This window comes from Periophthalmus magnuspinnatus, chromosome 11, assembly GCF_009829125.3.
Source record: "Periophthalmus magnuspinnatus isolate fPerMag1 chromosome 11, fPerMag1.2.pri, whole genome shotgun sequence".
Lineage (NCBI taxonomy): Eukaryota > Metazoa > Chordata > Actinopteri > Gobiiformes > Gobiidae > Periophthalmus > Periophthalmus magnuspinnatus.
The window spans coordinates 24,748,218-24,766,962 of NC_047136.2; the positions used below are offsets into that span (position 1 = coordinate 24,748,218).

Sequence of the window (18,745 nt, forward strand, 5' to 3'; positions counted from 1 at the left end):
AAGGGGTGATGGTTACAGGCATGGACAGCTCACGCCACCCACTCGCCCCTGACGCTTCTCTCCTCCCCCTCTCTCTCCCTCTCTCCCTTTCTCTCTCTGTCTTCCCTCTAACTCTCTATCTGTCTCTCTCTCTGTCTCTTTCTCTCTCTTCCCTACTCTATCTCCTCTATTTCTCTCTTCCCTCACCTCTCTCTCTCGCTCTCCTGCATCTCATCCCCCCTTTTCTTACCTCCCTCTCTCTCTTTCTCTCTCTCTCTTTCTCTCTCTCTCCTGCCTCTCACCCCTCTTTCTTTCTTTCTCTCTCTCTCTCTCCTCCCTCCCTCTCTTTTCCCCTCTCTCTTTCTGCCCCCTCTCTCTCCACACTGGACAGGGGGGGGCTGTAGTCATCTCTTGTTTGTTTTGCACACGGGCTGCTGGTGGCAGACGGGCTGACCTCAGACATGTAGAGCCAGAGGAAAACACCACACTGGGGATACCACTGCACAGCACACATCCATGTTTAATGCACATACATATTATTCATGAGGTACTTACAGTGTGTGAATAAAGTTATGTCATAGGCAGACGGAGTCACTATAAGCTGTCTAGACTGAGATAGAACACACTTAAAGCCCACGTAATGTGCCCTCTGCTGACTTTAGCGCTCCACATTGGAAATATTCTTGTTTATAAAATGTGCTTTAGTTGGTAGTAAAGTACACTTTATTGATCCCTCGTGAGGGAACATTCTCTGCATTTAACCCATCCTTCAACCCGTGCCTCTGGGATAACCTGTAGGTGCAGTGTGCTGCTGCTGTACATCTACAATTAGCAAATTCTTACAAATACTTAGGCATATGTCTTGACAATACACTTTCTTTTGACATTCACATTAACACATTACTTTCCCAAGTCAAATCAAGAATCAGCTTTCTATATTGCAATAAATCCTCATTCACCCATTCCGCAAAACACACCCTTGTCAAAATGACAATTCTCCCTATCTTCGATTACGGTGACATCATCTACAGGTCAGCATCAAAAACTCTCCTCCATAAACTTGATGTCATTTATCACTCAACAATCCATTTTGTCACAGCTGCCCCTTTCACTCCCCATCACTGTCATCTGTACTCACAGGTTCAACGGTCGTCACTTCACTCCCGCAGATTAATAAACTGGTACAAATTCATCTATAAAACATTAATTGGTAAAACCCCTCACTATCTTCGCTCACTCATCAATATTTCTAATAACACACATAACCTACGTTCCAGTAACATTATCATCATGATCACCCCACGAGTCCGTACGTCCTTTGGTCAATCATCATTTCAGTTCGCTGCACTCAATGACTGGAACAATCTACAAAAAACTCTAAAACTTAGTACTATGATACCAATAGCTTCATACATCAACTCAATAAAATCTATAGTACGTGACCAATGTACTTGTTTCTAACTTTGTTTTTAAACTCTGCTCACCCATGTGAATATATGTAAATAGTGGAAAATAGGAACTGTCTTAGTCTTGTTGTTTTGTTTTGTCTTTGCCTGTATGGATGTTATTCTGTTGTATGTTGAAATTTATGCCTCTTGGCCAGGTCGTCGTTGAAAATGAGAATTGGTTCTCAACCGACCTACCTGGTAAAATAAAGGTTAAAAAAAAAAACATCACGCACAGACCCATGTCCACATTTGAGCTTTAGGCTTCATCAAACTACCTTAGCCAGAGTGTCTTTAAGAAACCCCCCAAACACAGAGAGAAACACGCAAACTCCACACAGAAAAGCCCTGGTGACCTGGGAATCAAACCTGGAACCTTCTTGCTGTGCAGTGTGAGTGCTAGCACCGCTGAGTCTTACTGTGGACTCACCTCTCCAGAATTCTGACATGAAACTCAGCCTGGCACCCGGCACCTGCTCATTGATATGTTTAATGCCATACTATGGAACATTCAAGAATAAAACAATCTTCATGGAGACAGACACATCACCTGCAAGACCCTACACCAGAAAAGTTACATAGGTTTATGGAGGGGAGAGAGAACATTTATACTTGAAGCTTGAGAGATGATTGGCTGAAAGACGGTAACGGGCTGTGGTTGGCTGAAGAAGAAATGATGTTTAATAATCTTCAATGTTTTTAAAATCCACACACCTCCATTTGAGCTGTATTATTTCAGTGTGGTCAGTGTCACCATATCATTTTGACACAAGAGCATTTTGACAGCTCCATTTTGGCACTTTCTTTGGGCAAAACTTATTTTACTTCTGTCTTTTATTTTTACCCTGAAAGAATATTTCCTCCAGTAAAAGGTTTTTGCTACATTTTATATATAGTACTGCATCTTTAAACTCTACTTAGATTTCCCTTTACTGACAAATGAAATAAATACTCTCTCAGTCTGACTGAAAAAAGAAGAATGTACTGTCATCTTGATTTCACTGATGCATCATTTAAGGTGCTGCATATCGCTCCTGTGCAGTGTCGCCATATCATTCACCATTTTGACACCTCCCTGTCGACAGAGGGAAGAAAATGTACACAACATTTGTGTAACCTTAGTCATGTATGTAACAAAAATGTTACATACATGACTTTCCACATTATGTTTGAGATCTGTAAAAAGGATACTTTCAATGAAAAGAGTGGTCTGGTCCACAAACTCTGAACTTTGTGCATTGGGTTGACGAAGTTTGTGTTTTGTTCATATTCACACTTTTAGTATACTCACACATATAGTACACTCATACTTTTAGTACATTCACACTTTTAGTATACTCACAGTTATACTACAATCACACTTTTCGTACACTCACACTTATAGTATACTCACACTTTTAGTGAAGAATACTACAAGTTTTGTGAAGCCCTTTGTGTGAAGAGGCGACTCTGCTCACATTAAAAGTGGGACACCTGATTTTCAAACTGTGGAAGATGGAAGTATTTAAATCTATAAAATGCTCCTAGCTCACCAACCGTTTGGCACATCACTATTATTCACTTACCTGATCTTTATACTGTAAAATACTTTATACAAAAACATGTGGTCTGGAATCTTATCCTGTCTCTTCGATTTCCAGTGGCTGAATTGACCAATCAGAGAAACGTATGATTTTTTTTGTCAAAACAAACATGGTGGGCTTACTAGTAAAAAAAAAATGTGAATAACAGAAAAGTCAAGTACAAAACTGTTACAGGGCTAGGTCCTGGAATGTCTTAAACAAAAAAGTGTCATGACTCAGAAAAGGCTGGAAAACACTGACATAATACATGATGTCATTTCTATCAGGTTTGACTATCTGACTGTAATATGTCACCACTTTCTGCACATGACGGCCTTGTACTGGTAACCACGCCTCTCGTACAAGAGGAAGCTAAAGGCTAAAAGGCCTCAAGTCTAGTATTATGCTGCGTTTATGGGCTCCTCGGGGAAAAAGTTTTTTCCGAGTAGAGAAATGCACATAAACGCTTCCATAAGTCGGAAAAACAATTCGAAAACCTTTTGCCAAACTTCCACACCTGATGTAACTGCTCTATGGAGATCAGATGATTTGAACTGACTAATGATTTTAGTTTATCAAACACAGCTCTTTGACTAAACATTATTATATTTAGGGGTCAGTTATCAAATATCATAAGAGAACAGATCACTTACCGATAACATTAAGTAACTAAAATAAACAAATAGCTGAACGTTTAGAACTACTCTTACTGGCTGGCTTTTTTAAATGCTGTTAATGAGCGGGCACAGTGATTTTGTTTTTATTTTTCAAGCTGACAAATGCTTTTTACATTTTCCGGCATCGACATGTTTCATTTATAGTGCTTTCATGACACATTAAAGATGCGCAATGTAACTTTCTTGGTAAAGGGTCCTCCATCTGCATATCTCCATGGAGATGATTGCCTGGAATGTTACACAGAAGGACATTAAGTGCAGCACTTTGCTTATCTCTATTCCACCTGGGACCCTGGCGTATGTTTCTATAGCACGAAGAGAAAAGATGGCACTTGTGGAGCAGAAGTTTGAGGAAACACTTGATCAGGAAATCATCAGAAACCAGGCTACATCGTATAAAATAATGACATTCAGATCTGCACATTAAGCAGATGTTCAAAACACAGACAAGGGCTGTTTATTTCACTCATTATTCACAACAATATTACGTATTTGAAACTGCACTCTCGTGGAGGAACACGTGCACCCGCTGTAGTGCTGGACCTCCCTCAGTCCACACTGTGATCATAGACTTCTATATACAGTCTATGGCTGCGATCCATCTCAGAGACGATGAAATAACGATGTGACCTGAGAGAAAACTCTTCTCTCGGACAGAGTGAGACTTTAGTTTAATGAAGCACTGGGATTAAACGCAGCTCCAACACTTCACCAGAGTGGCCCGAGTCTGCGGACAAGAATACTGTTCAAACCTACCCCGAACCTAACATTTTAAACTTTGAATTTGTGCAAAAGAGAGCTTGTTCTGAAGTAACCTCCCTGTATAAGTAAAGGACATAATTAAGTCTGTGCCTGTCTGAACCCAGGCCGGCACACTCAAGCAGAGTTTTGATATTGCGTGCAGAGTTTTACTGTCAGAATAACAGTGCTTGAAATGTGTCTGCATTGTTTTACCTGTACTTGTCTCTGCCTCGGAGCCAAAGCCCTTGTCCTCTGGCAGCTGATCCATGTATCCCTCCCTCACACATTTTGCTCTCTCAGGGAGGGCATCTGAATCTCTCATACGCACTTACAGCCCCCTCCTTGAATCATTAAGCCCTCTGTGTGCATGTGTCTGTGTGTGTCAACAGGGCCCATCTTCACACACACATCATAGTCATACTTGTAAAAAACCAAGATACAAGTCTGAAACACAGCGAGGAAACAACTAGGCTATGATCTTATCTGCAAAGATGCACCGCCTAAACATTATGACGTTTAAGTACTATAACACAACCATTTAAATTAAGAGGTGAGTCATTGCTATAACTTTTATGTTTGTGTTTATTTGTAATAAAGCCTTTGATTGATTGCGTGCTGCTGTGTGGAGCGTCTCCTCCTCCCTCTCTGTCCTGTTGATCTCGGTCAAACCCACTGATTATCAGCTCTATCGGCTCATGTTTAGGCAGATCTGATTCGTGAGTCAGTTTGCAGGGTCATTTCGCGTGTGCGGGGAATTGCAGGTGTGTAGATTGCGTGACACGATGTATGCATTTTGGTAATAAAAATACAAGACAGAAGTTTAAAGCTCCATGGAGAGAAGAGTGTGGCAAATCCTCCAACTAAAAAAAGCAAAAGACGAAATTAAATCCGTCAACTTAACAAAACGTCTTAAGAGTGAAGATGTTTCTCTGCTCATCCAAGACGCTTCTTCAGACGAGCAGCGAAACAGTGATTCCACAGAACGACTTATTCACATGCCTCGGATATACGTTCTAACAAACTAAATCAGTCAAGGGTTAATGGCAAAACACTGCAGGCGTGTGATGTTAGCATGTGATGTTAGCTAGTCCACGTGAGGCAGGGTAAGAACACAGTTGCAAAGGGCCCATTCATCCACAGCTCAAGGCTATCACTGAACTAATGTGTAAGCTTCTTCTGTGTTGGGCTGGGAAAAAAAAGAAACACTGGATTCTGTCATGAAATACAAAAATGTACCAAAACCAGAACCATATGGAAACAACTGCCTGTGATTGTGACTCTCTCAGGAAGTGGGTGGAGCTAACAGTTCATATTAGCTTCAAGCCAAGGGATAGTACTGCGTTTTTGAGGTATTACAATCACCTGCAGATTGAGGACGGTTTAGGTAGTGTCGGTTTCTGTTCTTTTGTCAGAAGAACAGGCGCAGAGGCTCGGGAATCGTTCTGTAGATTTTTATTTTACAGTCGGGTTAAAGGCAGCGTACAGCAGAATCAGATGCAAAGTCCATGTAACATCAACTGCAGAGTCTGACAATTTGCGATTACATCAGTGTTTTTAATCATCTCAGGGTGGGTGTCACTCGTTCTGTATCAAAGAAGCTATTGTGAAGAAGTGAGAAATGTGGCCTTGGCCAAAATGTAACATTATGTCTGAGAGTAAGAAATGATACCGTCTTGTGGGAAACAGAACATACTGTAATATATTTGTATATTGTTCACACTCCCCCTTTTGATCACATACACATGTGATCACTAAAAGAAAGGCTCCAGTCGCTACCTTTCAACAAAAATAAAATAAACCACCCAGAAAATCATAAGTCTTAGCTAAAACATAAAAAATATATAAAAATTATCAATATCAAGTGGATAATTTCATAAAATGTTAGCAGAGCTTCAAATCATAAAACATTGTGTAAAATATGTGACACTCAGATTTATAAAATGTGTATGACACTCGGACAGCATGGATGAAACAAAGAGCAGCTACTGAAGGAAACACCAAGAATAAAATAAAATTTAAACTGAGTCAGTTTCAAAGTCAGAGTCATCAGGTTGTTGTTCAGCTATAGCAGTAGTGATAAGTTGTAGACGTTTAGGTAAAGTAGGATTTTGTGGAAAGTCTGGCTTGTGTTTATGGGTCCAGTCAGTAGTTGAGGCAATTGTAATATACAATAGAGATTTTTCTATTTGAGAGTTCACAAGGGTCAGTCGTGCAGGTCAGAAAGTCACATACGTCAAATTGTGCTGTACAGTCCTGTCCTTCTAAACAATTAATAGTGAATTTTTTTCCTGTAGATTTTAAACCTGTTTCTCTTGGTGCCCTTTTCAGTGCTCTCCATTTCATACCTGTATTGTTGCGATCCCCTCCAGCCGGAGGGTGCATGTCACTTGTTATATTTGTGGCATTTGTGGTTGATCTTGTTGGCTGTCCGAGGTCCTCTTTCATCTCACTATTGTGTAGATACCACCAAGCTAAAACAAGAAAAATAGAAATGATTAAGAAAAAATAAAGAAGCTCAGGTAAGGTATATGGAAAACGAGGGCATGGTCTATACTCCCCCTTTTTCTCTCTCTTCTTCCTCTCCTGGAGCCCCGGGGTTGGGTGTGCCTGGTCCCTCCTCATCTGGTTCTCGAGCTGCTGTGTTGATGTCAGCGCGAACTTCGGCAAGGGTACGTTGAGTGGGGTCCACTGGACACTTGATGCAATGTGATAGATGGTACCAGAACTTAGAATCGCCGTGCTGGACCTGCACAGATCTCCCGGTTGATTGAGTGATTTTGTAGGGTCCAGTTTGGTACGGTTGAGTCCAGTTGTTGCGTTTGTGTACTTTAATGTAGACCCAGGGGCCAGGTCATTGTCAGCGTCTGGAGTCATTTGAACAGTGTGAGTCCTTTCTCTACATTTGTGCATTTCAGAGACTATTTTCTGCAGCATTTGGACATAGTCATGATGTTGTTTGTCCCAGTCAAGGAAAGGAGAGTCCTCGTTGAAAGGTCCAATTGGTTTGTGCATTTCTCATCCAGTCAAAAGCATGTGAGGTGTAAAACATGTGGTTCTGTTTACACTGTTCCTGATGTCCATCAAGACAACAGGAAGAGCTATGACCCAATCTATTTTGCAAGTTTGCCAAACCTTAGCTAGTTTTCTCTTAATAGTAGCATTGCGACGATTCAGATCAGAAAGTCATTTTAGGTAACCAGCTGGATTTTACCACTGAAACTGCGTCCTGATTTGGAGAAAATTTTAAAAAGTATACAGATAAATCAACATCATCAATCATTGGTATTAGAGCTGTATTTGATTTGAACATATTTACCTTGTATCTCTAATCTGACAATGTTTAAATCCAGACTTAAAATGGTTCTCTTTGGCTATGCATATGACTGAAAGGGTTTTATTCTGTATTTATGATAACTATTTATGATTTGATTGGTGCTGTGAGCCTGTAAACTGGGATGTGCGCACGGGGCACTTGCACTGTGTCATGTGATTTGTGGTCGCTCTGGCTGCAACAATAGAGATGTGGCGGATGTGGGCACGACTGCTGTTTTGTCTTCTGACTTTTAGTGTATGAACTATTTAAGACGAAGCCCCTGATACGCCGGGTGTGTATAAGTTTTGGATCATGGACTGCCCAGACAAACGGACAGGAACAGCGTTTTAATGAATGGAAAGAAAGAAAGAATGAGTTAATGTTCTGGTCTACTGCATTGTGCACAGATGTTATGAAGTTAATGTAAATGTATGTCATGTCTTTACATTGATAATTAAACTTAATGCTGTTTTATATTGAGCCTACTCCATATAATATATTTACTATAACAAGTGCCTTTAGGAATCCTTTCTCCTAGTTAACTGGAGTGGTGTTTGTAACCTCATTTGTAACCTCTCGTAATGACACACTAGCTTTATTAGCAGGAAAAAGCTGGGACAAAGTCAGCTTATTTAACTTAGTATACAATTTATTAAAAGTTTAATAATGCACATCATAAGATCACAAAAAGGTGACGTACTGTCTGAATTCAGGTTGGTTTCTCCTATGCGGCTCAACCACCAACATCACAAAATAAGAACATAAAACCAGCAAAGAAGACACAAGTTATGCCCAAAGCCAAAGAAACAGTGATGGGCAGATGCAAGAGGCAGGATAACTTCAAACTTTCTCAGCATTTGAGGAATATCGAGGAACCCGAGGAGAAGTGTATTTCGGAAACACGTATTTTCAAGGGATTTTCAAAGTTTCCTCCTGAGTTGAAGAAAAGCGATGGTGATATTGATGTTTTTTTGCATGAATATTTGAAACCGCCCTCCAAGCCTGAGAAAAAAAGAAAAATAAGAATGGATCACTGGCTTACATGTTTAAATTCTGAAGCCGATCATGACACCACTACAGCAGGACCAGCTCCAGTTTGAGAACTTTTGGTCATTGAAAACATAGAACATCAATGTTTCCAGCAATTTGATGTTTTGGTAAAGGTCCTGCAAAGAAACATCACCAAAACATCAAAACGTCATTTACTCTAAGAGATCATTTTTTCAGACCAAAGTTTAACTTAACCTTAACTTACCAAAACTTCAATCAATCAATCAAATCAAAACAAAGTACAAACTAAACTTGGGTCAATTTTTGGTCTAAAAAAGTCATCAGTTTGAATACATCTGAAGACCAATTTAACCTAATTGGATCAAAACTTAACAATTGACTTTACAACTAGATGATGTTCAACCAAAAGCATTCAAAGATCTTAAGGATTACGAGTCTGAAGAGACTGAAGGAACCCTGGAGATGTATGTGCAGATGTGGGGAAAGATAAAAAACCAAACACACCAGCCGGAGGAGGAGAGTCAGGAGGATCTGTGCTGCTTTCTCCCAAATGTCACAGTGAATGGCAAATAAACATTTATGTAGCAAACATCTGTCAGTTATTGACACATTCTTCTGTCCTGTTTAAATGTGTATGTAAAATGTAAAATACTGTATTTAGTTTTTCCAGCATAAAACTTTGACTTGGTTTAGTCCTTAACGATCTCTGAATTAGTACTTTATTAGACCTGGAGAGTACAGTATGTTGTAAAAGCAGCACTTTGTTAAAATTGGATTCACATGGATACACAGGATACACTCACCATCCACTATTATTTTACAGGAAATATAGATAAAGCGACTTCTTTGGGTTGAATACTGGGTTTGATAGTATCCTGAAAATGTTTTTTTGTTGGTTTCGCTGTATTTCAAAGCCACAGGCCCCATGACCACTCGAATCATGCTGCGAATGAGTCCAATGTTTGCCATGACATGTAAAAGTAAGCACTAGAGCGGTCAACTTAACTGCTCAATAAATACTTACGATGTGCTGCTGTGTGGTTGAGCTTTTACTATGGTCAACCATGTTTGTGTTATTGGGTAACTTGTTTTTATCTAGCCTTTAACTGCAAATATTATACATGTACACACGCAGTATCTACTGGTTTCTGAGTAATATAATTATGGTCGTTGCCATAGCATTTACCATTTCAAATTAGATGATTCAATCTTCTGAATGGTCAAACATCATACCGCAACCACTGATCTATGCTCAAGTGTTTTGCCCTCTGCAACTGTGAAAATTACTTTGAGGACTCTTTTTTAGGACTTTTTTCCTTTATCTTGATGCAATACTTAGTCAAATTCCTCCAAAATATATATCTGAAAAATACACCATTAATGGAATAACGGGTTCATTTTGTCAGACAATTTTTTGAAAACTAACATGAGGCAGCAACGTACTTGTTCCCCAGAATAATATACTATAATAGTCTCAATTTCCAGTATTAGAAGTCTATTCAGATGATGTCAGAACATTCTATAGGCCAATAATATTTAACACAGCTTTAGGCAGCTAAAATGAATATTGTAAAAATGCTGATTTTTGTTGTAATACTGTGAGATCTTGGGTCAAGTCAGTAATATAAATGATCAGATTCAACATTTATTTCATGGCAAACTACTATCATACACTTCCATGGTTTAATTCTGAAGACACAGATGTGTCAAGTTTATGGAATTTAGAGTAATTTTGTGTAAGATTTCCCTTAGTATGAACCTCTTTTTAAACAGTTATAACATTGTTTCCTCATCACAAATAGACTTGGAGTTGTGTTTTGATTCATTCACACATGTTTAACACACAAACCCTGCATATTAAGGCTTTTTAGTTTTTCTCTCAAACAGAAAACACTCTGTTCCACCTTGTGATGTCACGTGGTGATACAGGATGTTTTTAAACCCCACACATCTTCACTAGAATCATTTCAATAATTTCAGCCCCATTACCAAAATCAACTGAAGAAAAGGTAAAAAAAAAAAAAAAGCAGCTTGGAAACTACCACTTCATGACATCACAAGGTGGAACAGAGCATTTTAAGCTTTGCAGATGTAGACAGACTGATAAAAAAGAGTTACTCAAACACAACTCCAGCTATGTTTTGGCAAAAGTAACAACATTCTCACATGCCTTAAATCTCACAAGAGTCCATTTTTAAAGTGTAATATAAGACCTTTAAGACCGGCAGGCTTCAGACTATAAACGCAGAGAGTCCACCGGATAAAAGTCATACTGGACCAGACTGCATTCCTTCCACTCGAGTAAAACTTATATAGTGTTTTGTGAAAAGGGGGTATTATAGAATGTACAGAAACCCTTATGAGACTGCTAAAGACATCACATTTAGGCTTATTACAGAACACTAGGGACACGCAGCTTCTCTAATGCTCGGGGGGATTAGGTGCTTCTTCATGTGGGCAAATGTTTGTGCTGCTCTCACAGTCTGTATTATCTTGTGCGATGAGAGTGTTTGCCTCTTTAGATGGAGGTTAATAGAAATCGTGCAGGATTCAATTGTCGCCAGCTGTCCTCCCTATTACCATAATAGACACATGCTGTAAAGGTTTACCTACAACCACATAGAGATTATACTCAGACAGGGGTATGTTTTAAGTCTATTTATGACAGTGTGTTTTTCCAAAGCTTGAGATTAAAGTGAAACTAAACATCAACTTTTTAATGGCATTATCTACTGTTCCTAATGCTTTTTGGGTCATTTTAGTGCAAACTAAATAGGTACGTTTGTAGTTTTCTGGTCAAAAAGGTAAAAAAAAATGAGTGTGTCCTAGGTCAAGTGTTGTGTCAACAATAAATCAGGCCTAATGGATGTGCATGTCCTTGGGCTACGGTACAGAGGAAACAGTTCACCTTAAGTATGTGTTTTTTAATGTGTATTCACCTGCTCAGGGACTGCAGATGGAAAGTAGCAGTAGCTAAATCTGGTGCAAATCATCTTTTCTTTGTAAGATTAATGAATTTGTACATGGTCCCTGTCAAATAAAGAATAAAGAAAAAGAAAGAGAAGAAGAAAAGATGTGTTTATTTATGTCACCTTTGTCCATCGAAATATTTGATATCAACTGAACGTGTCTTTAATAGATCGCTTTAAAATCTAAATAATTTGCTTTAGATTATTATACAAAAAATGTAAATAAATGAATCAATAAAAATAATAAATAAATAAATAAAGTGGGATGGCAGTAGCACAGTTGGTTGAATTTTTGTTCACTGGTTCGGTTGGTGGTTCAAATTCTGCTCTTGACATAAACATCATTGGCAGAGCGGTCGAATCCACTAACCCACTGGTTGGTGGTGCGACTCCAGCTCCCACAGATGAATACTGTCGTAGTGTCATTGGGCAAGACACTCAACCCACCTCGTCCGCAGTGTCTGTGTACTCATGTGTATGAATGTGGGTGTGAATGTGTGAGTGGTTCCTTGATGTAAAATGCTTTGAGTTGAAGGTGGAAAAGCACTATATAAAAATGTGACCATTTAGAAAAAAAAATGTAAAAAAAAAATTGGGGTAAAAATGTTAAGTCATTGTGTACAGTTGTTTACCTAGCTGTTTTTGCATGCTTTTTTCCAGTGTATGAACGTGCATTGTGTTCTGCGTCCTGATTGGCTGTTGGACTGTAGACCATTGTCCATCAGTCTCCTCTGTGCCGTGTCTCCTGTACAGTACAGAATGTGTTCAGACAAATTTACATAAATGTTGGATCTCAATGTGACTCTGAAGTGCTGTATGTTTGCAATTTGTTTTCTCCCCGACAAAACCCACAATGTCGATGAAATGTTCTGCACCGACAAAGACGCCTACGAAGGTTTGAACTTTGACTCTCTCTAACTCTGTCATTGGGCAAGACACTTCCAGTCACATAAGGTGGCTGCATATACAATACCTTTTTATTTCGTAACTCATGCGTACTGATTTGACTTCTTACTTCGATACAAAAAACATCTGTGCAACAATAAATTTCGTTCTGTTTTTTGTTGTGTATCTGTTGTAATCTTTTTATTTAAAAAATCTGTGCTTCATATAAAAAAGACGTTTACAAGCACAACTGGACCACATGTGTACATTATAAGACGTATTCATAAATTTCACCGTCCGTTCAAGCAGAAAAACTCACCCACAAAAGACATGTTTTGAAAGGGTGGTGAAAAATGCAGTTTTATTATGTTTTATTCAGATTTTGAGTTTTTGTGGAGCAATTTCACCATTTAATTCCTACTTCTGCACTCCACACACAAAGCAATAATACAACTCAGCAAGGGGCCAATAGAAAACTGCACCATGTAAAAGAAAGTTAGAGCACTCACTAAAATCATACTGAAAATTATAGGCTTAAAGTTACTGTTTATGCAGTACAAGAACGGTAGAAATGTTTGTAATAAATATGAATTAGGTCCTAAACGTAACTTTTGTGCTGCTGCGTCATCTGTTTGTTTCAATGGTGATGATGCTACTCTTCTGCCTTTTCCACGCATCATTAAACATAGCCAACTAGCAGTTAATTACAGGTGTTTTAATTGCTAAAAAAATCAAGTATGGGGTTGTGTTACTGCACGTTTGAGTAATTTTTAGTAGTTTCTTCGTCCTCATCTTGCGAGGTTGAACTGTTCAGTCCATAATTGCTTCTATATTTAGTCCAATAGAGTCATAATCTGATTCCAACTGCTTCTCTTCTCAGCACACCCATGTTTTTTATGTAATTATAAAGTTGAACACTAACTTGGCTAACATGACACAGGCAGGGCAGTCCGCCCAAATACTTGTGCTTGTCTCCATGGAGATGTCCTTGCAGACGACACCATCGACCAAGTTACAGGTGAGATCTGCAGAGAGGTGACCCTGCTCATGGGATAGTTTCAAGTTTTAATAAATCATAAATCAAAAAAACATCATACTTCATTCACTGGAACATTCCATGAAAAACAATGGAAGCAAGAATTGGCGTACCCCTTACCCGAAAAGGTACGCACTGTTCCTTTAAAAGCTTGAATAACGCTAATATTTTTTTAAAGTTCAAAGAAAACATTTGTGTCTTCTGTATTAAGATTTGGATTCATACTGCGCCAGTAGAATTCAATCTGGAGGTGATGCAATCTTCAGCTCTATTAATAAAACCTGGCTGTAATGATATGTACAGTATGTGCAGTTGTGGCTGGAAGTTGGCAAAGTCCAACGCAGACAAGCACTTTATAGAGAGCTATACTTAACTGAAAATGTATTTAGAAAATGGTGCAAAACTTAAATATTCTCCATAATTCTTAAATGCATTTGGTTAGCAGGGCTGTTTATAGGTTTGTGGAGGCCCTGTGCTTCACTTTATAGGTGGACTTAGTTTGCGCAGTTGAGAAATATCATGTAGAAAATAAATATATGACGAGTATTTGATGTATTAAAATAACAATACTAGTTTCTCACTGGACACTTGGGAAGTATCTGTGGGTTTCGGCATGAGGAAAACTTAACAAGAACCCGAAACCATGAATAATAACATTTTGAAATCTGTATTTGAAGTGCACGGTTAGCATTATAGTTGTTGTCAGCATTACTGTGGGTGCAAAACTCTCAAAGCTCTGGTCTCTGAAACCTGTGAAAAGCACCTATAAACTCATCACCGTGAATAATTAGGATACTCGGAATGTACAAATTAGGTACAGAGCCTTTAAGCAGTTGTGTTTTATGGAGAAAGTCTGGCTAAACCATTAGTGTGAAACGATAATAAAAGCATACAGGCGAAACAATCAACTTATATGACATTATTACATGTCTGCCTCTGACATTTACTGAAGACATTTATGACCGTAATTGTTGTGATCAGGCACATGTGTCTATATAGTCAGGACACCATCCAAAGTCACCTCATTCAACCTGGACGATTGAATACTCATCATATTATATTACCACTGCGTTTTTATCATATCGGTATGCAACGTGTCCAAGGAGCAGCTTACACCCTCTGCTGTCTGCTGGGTCTTATGCTTTTATACCAAGGCCTTCATATATCATCAGGTAACATTTTGTAAACTGCAATATTGTTCTAAAGCAACTTAAAGGAACTGTATGTAATATTTAGACTTTAAATTCCATAAGCCTGACCCATGTGTTCCCAGATCCGGGGTAATCAAATCAAATATAGCTTTTACTGATAGCATTTGTAATTCTGGAGGCTTTGAGGTTTCACATGAGGGATGGTCTGTCCATATACTGAGAATGAGACTTGTATGTGTCCTCTACCAGCGGGTTACGGCTCAAGCAGGGCCGGCTCTAGTTTCAGGGGGCCCTAAGCAGAATTTGTCTCTGGGGCCCCCGACAGCGGATGCCTGGTGATTCACATTTGACAACATTATGGCTCTGCTCTCATCACTTTGACAGATTGTATTTGTGTTTATCTGACCAACATCAGACTGAAAACATCCAGAATGTCACAACTACCACAGTCACAAGAACAAAACACTAACATACTGTAAGGGGAGAGCAAGACATTCTAGACATTTGTCCCTCGTTTCTCTTGGATTTTTAATGTTTTCCAGTTGGCGACGGTGGGCTTACATTTACATTATAAGGGGTCCTTGTGCAGGTGTAAACACATAGCTGTCCTCACCTCTGCCCAACTAAAAAACAAAAGTAGCAGTAGCAGATATTTTGCTACTGTAGGTATAAAACAAATGTAATTGTTTTAGAGGGTTATTTAGGCTTCTGTAAACACATAAACCCTGTGTCCAATAAAACGTGATATATTTTATTATTTTCAATATAATTTTAGGCGCTCTTGGGGGCCCTCTCGTGGCCTCGGGGCCCTAAGCAGCTGCTTATAGGTTGGGCTGGCCCTGGGCTCTAGCAATACAAGTGCAAACTACATACAGTTCCTTTAATAATAAAAAACAAATCCATTGACTTCTTGTTCAAAACTGCACAAATGATTCACTGCTCTGGCTCTGACCTGTGAATTTCCATCTGTGTTCTTGCTTTTAAAAAAAATGGCTACTCAACATTTTTGAACATATGTGGATGACTCAGAGTCGAACATTTTAAAGAACAAAGCCAACAGTAATTTTCAGAGGACTCAGGTTTCAAAGGCAGGACAGTACAGAACTGCTCAAACATCCACCATGAACCAATTTTTAAAAAAGCAAAATATATCTCCTTTAATCCGACTTCTGAGGATGAACAGTTATGGGATTGGGATTTGTATAAAAATAGTCCATTGCTGTGCATTTGGATAGCATGTTTACCTTTAACCTACTTTTAGACATGTGTTTGATATTTTAAAATTTGATGCAGGATGACAACTCAAAAGATGTCAGCTGCAAACATCACCAGAGCTTTGTTGTCAGTGCCCCAGAATCAGAGACAAATGGTTTCTTAAGTCAGCTACACGGCAGAGGAGGTGAGGTTCAGATCTTCAGCATAAATTCTACGCACAAGGTAAGACGAGAGAAGAGGGAGCGAATGGGGGAGAGAAAAAGTATTTTAATAGTCAAAATTCACAAAATCAAAACACTACAATCTTACCTGTTGACTTCTTCTCGTTTTTCCATGGCTCTAACACAACCATTTAAAGATGCACTATGTTTCTTTTCAAGTGAAGGATACGTCACACACGTCTTGGTTATCTTTCTATCTTGCTTTGCCTTGAATGTTCCACAGTATGGCATTAAACCTTTAACATAGCTTAGTTGATTGGAAACAGGTTAAGAGGAGGTTCAAGTTTACTGGTAAGTCATTCGATGAAACTCAAATGTGATGCAAAACTTCGAAGAAATGGCAGAGAGTGAACTAAGATATATGGATAATAGGGATTTAAGGATTATTTAAATTTAGGGAAAACAAAATAGATTGTTTTACATGACTTAAAGAAGAGAGTCGGGCGGTTGGAACACAGGCCATTTAACATTTTTACATTTCATGAGTTAGCTGTAGAAAATAGGCTATATGGAAACTGCCAAATGACTGACTTTTTGCACAGTTGGATCTGAGCCAGAACAAATGTGCAGAACAGTTCAGAGAGTAAACTAGGTAAGCCACAAGAGCAGCATTTTCTATAAGCCTTTTTATAACTAATGAACAGTGGTGGAATGTAATGAAGTAGACATAGGAAAGTCCTGTACATCAGTAAAAAATTTAGATATCTGTACTTTACTTAAGTAGATTTTACAGTGGATGCTTTTTACTTTTACTTCACTACATTTGAGAGCAGTATCTGTACTTTCTACTCCACTACATTTTTATTTTATTTTAGTATTTTTATTATTGTTTGAGACCTGCTGAAAAGCCTGAGGGTTTATTTTTAACACATTCAAAGTTTGAACAAACACAAATATAGAAATAAACACAGCTAAAAATTAAAATTAAAATGATTCGATTGTTTTTGTTCAAATGTATCTGTACTTTTAGTTAAATAACAAAATTAAATACTTCCACCACTTCTAATAAAATATTCACAAACAAGACAAAGGTAAAGAGGAAATATATTGTTTTTAAGCAGAAGTGGCACTACAAACATAACCTAGTTTATCATTACTTTATAAAGTGCTCCAGAGAGCTTCTATCTGTGGATTATTGCTGAATTGGATAAGCTTATAGTTGAATTGGAGTTCATGTCAGGTCATCTTAGATGTCTCTTTCAAGCCTTCAAAAACATCTGGTTGTTAGTTATAAAATTCTGACTAAAAAAACAATATGTGTTAAAAGTGTATGTTAAAAGTGTATCATCCCTCACACTGCTGTAGTGACATAATCTAGACACAACTGTTCTGAGGCAGTGACGTCTGCAGAACCTCTCCTCTAGTGGAAATATTTATATTGTGATTGGACATAGTCATTTATTAATGACATTTATTATTGACAACAGTAAACATATTGGCCACTATGACCAAATATAACTGCCTTTAAATGCATCAAAACAGCCTAATAGCCCAATGCCAATATTAATCTGCCATACGTCAAAATGAACCAATAGCCTACATTTTATATGTATATCCTAATAAACAGACCTGGGTCTGCATACTTTCACTTTAAAGTCTGGAGCAAATAAGAAGGAAGCTAAGAGAGTGTAAGAAGGACTCATGTTAGGTAATCTGTTGTTTCCTTCTCTTTCAGTCAGTGGGCATGTACCAGGCAGCCTTCTGTAATAACAGCCAACCACCATCAAAAAAAGAAAAAAAAAACTTTGTTATAAGGGCGAGGCTTATTTTGTTCGGTTCCTGCCCTTGATTCGGCTCTCTGAGTCCTCGTAGCGAGCAGTACGGAGCGCTACAGCTGTCAGTTTCGTTTGCTTTTCGTCTGTGGCTCAGTGTTTTGAAGTTTGAGCTGCCCGGGTGTCTCCACACGGACATAGAGCGGGGCACACTGACAGCTCATGCCCGGCTCCGCGCCTCTGTGCCCGGCTTCACTCACGGCTCACGCAGGCGGTCCTCGGGCAGGCGCTGGCGTATCCCTCCGCGGAGCCTGACTTGCACTCGCTCGCTCGGGTCATTCCAGGTTAAAGCGCTGTCGGTGCTGCCCGTGTCCCGCGCACTTAAGCTACGGAGAGAGAGCAACACCGTCAGCTCAAGAGGAATGCACCGTCACCCGGCAGACTGCATGTAACACTCGGACTGTCCTCCGGCATAGGTAGGTCCCATCATTTTTACAATATTTTGGACACGACACGAGTAGTGACAGCGTTTACATGTGACGTGACTGGCAGCCCTGGCACTACATTTTCAGATTATTTGCTAATTGCTTATTTTACCGCCACACTTTAACATGTTTTTATCGCAAACTCCACTGGGACTGTAATGTAATTCGAAGCTCAAGTGGTTCACATGGGAGCTGCTTCTGGCACTACATGGTTTTAGACGTTTCCACAATTATTAAAACCAAGTTTACACCAAGCAGCACTTTATTACTTCATGTCCCAGATGCTTCCGCCACAACACTGCGTTTGAAGGCACGAGGACACTTGTTGTCAAAGTTGTCAGGA

General features: G+C 39.0%; 1 protein-coding gene across 5 annotated transcripts in view; it reads left to right on the forward strand.

The window, feature by feature from the left end:
* Positions 1-17,943: 17,943 nt before the first annotated feature.
* Positions 17,944-18,745, forward strand: part of thrb (thyroid hormone receptor beta) — a 120,679-nt gene continuing 119,877 nt past the window's right edge. For 3 of the 5 annotated variants that reach the window (XM_055225557.1, XM_055225559.1, XM_055225558.1), the window contains exon 1: positions 17,946-18,393. The gene's annotated coding sequence lies outside the window, so the exon portion shown is untranslated. Of the gene's footprint in view, positions 18,394-18,745 lie in introns of all 5 variants that reach the window. The other 2 variants (XM_055225555.1, XM_055225554.1) reach the window with 1 other exon arrangement.